We start from the raw sequence: 1,660 nt of genomic DNA, 5'->3' as shown, positions 1-1,660 counted from the left end.
TGTTTTGACAAAAATGTAAAAATAAGAAAAATGACTAATAATTAAGGAGCAACAATAAAATAACATTAGCGAGGCTATATACAGGGGTTACCGGTACAGAGTCAATGTGTGGGGGCACCAGTTAGTTGAGGTAATTGAGGTAATATGTACATGTAGGTACACTTTGATGCCACATCTCACTGAGTGTGCTTCCCAAATGGCACCCTATTCCCTATATGGGCCTTGGTCAAACGTAGTGCACTATCAAGGGAATATGGTGGCATTCGGGCCGGAGCACTGAGTAAAGGTAGCCCTAGAGCGCCAGGCTAACGCCAGTAGTAGTGCACTAAGTAGGGAATAGGGTTCCATTTGGGACGCAAACCCAGCTGTTTGGCGAAGACCTCCGCACATCATTATCTCTGGGTCTGAATAAACATAAACCGCATTCCAACCAGAAACAACTATCCCTTTACATCCTGGTCACCACAACCCACCTCAAATCCCCAAGTTACGACTTACCTAGCAGGGTACCTCGATCACGAAGGAGGTTCCCCCAGGCCAAGGCTCGGCCATTGATGACCCCTGCAAATTTCACAAACGTAGGAATCTCGACTGCATAATTAGTGGTAGTGGCGCACTGCGTCCACAACCTCCCCTGAGTAAAAAACAAAAACAAACAAACAAGGGTAGGCTTTACTATGGCGTCACTCAAAGAGCTGAGACATCTTCATAGGAAGTTCTGTCATTATAGAGTTTCTTTCCCCGTGTTTCCCCCCTCCAGTTGTCTATTAGACCTGTGTGAAACCCAGCAGTTACATTTCCCTATCTGCGTCTCAGATGGCACCCTATTCCCTATTTAGTGCACTACTTTTGACCATGGCTCTGGTCAAAAGTAGTGCACTATGAAGGGCATAGGGTGCCATCTGGGATGCAACCCCTGTGTTTATTCTCACAGGAGCCCATACTGCTATTTTAGTCCAGTGTACATATACACAGAGAGACAGACGCATGGATGGAGACAGAAACAAGGGCATGATTTTCTCCCTAAAAATACTATCTGAGGTTTAACAGCCTGCACTTATAGAGAGAGGAGACCTGTTAGCAGAGTCCATTTCTCAACAACATGTATTCATGAAACAACGGAGTTTCACAAATTCATACCACAAACACACAATTACTCACAGACAGTCATGCTTATTGAGAAATGTTACTGTATACAAAAGGCATAAGCCCGAAAACACTATCCCCTGAAGGCAAACACCAGTCCAGACTTAACAAAACAAGTGATGCCTTGTCCGTCTCCTACACCCCTTGCACCTCGCACACACACACACACACACACACACACACACACACACACACACACACACACACACACACACACACACACAGGGCAGGCGTAAGAGGCAGAAAATACTCCCTATGTACTGATGTCATCCAGCTCCTTAATAAACCTTTAACGAGTCACCAACCCGGATCCGGGATCACCCCCCACTCCCCCCCCACTGAGTAGCATAGCTAGCATAGCGTCACAAGTAAATTGTAGCATCTAAATATCATTAAATCACAAGTCCAAGACACCAGATGAAAGATACAGATCTTGTGAATAAAGCCACCATTTCAGATTTTTAAAATGTTTTACAGGGAAGACAAAATATGTAAATCTATTAGCTAACCACGT

The 1,660-nt window shown here is 44.8% G+C and overlaps 1 pseudogene; it reads left to right on the top strand.

The window, feature by feature from the left end:
- Positions 1-490: 490 nt before the first annotated feature.
- On the top strand, positions 491-635 carry LOC120023864 (annotated as a pseudogene).
- Positions 636-1,660: the final 1,025 nt, after the last annotated feature.

This window comes from Salvelinus namaycush, chromosome 28, assembly GCF_016432855.1.
Source record: "Salvelinus namaycush isolate Seneca chromosome 28, SaNama_1.0, whole genome shotgun sequence".
Taxonomy (NCBI): Eukaryota; Metazoa; Chordata; class Actinopteri; order Salmoniformes; family Salmonidae; genus Salvelinus; species Salvelinus namaycush.
This window is presented reverse-complemented; position numbering and strand designations above follow the sequence as displayed.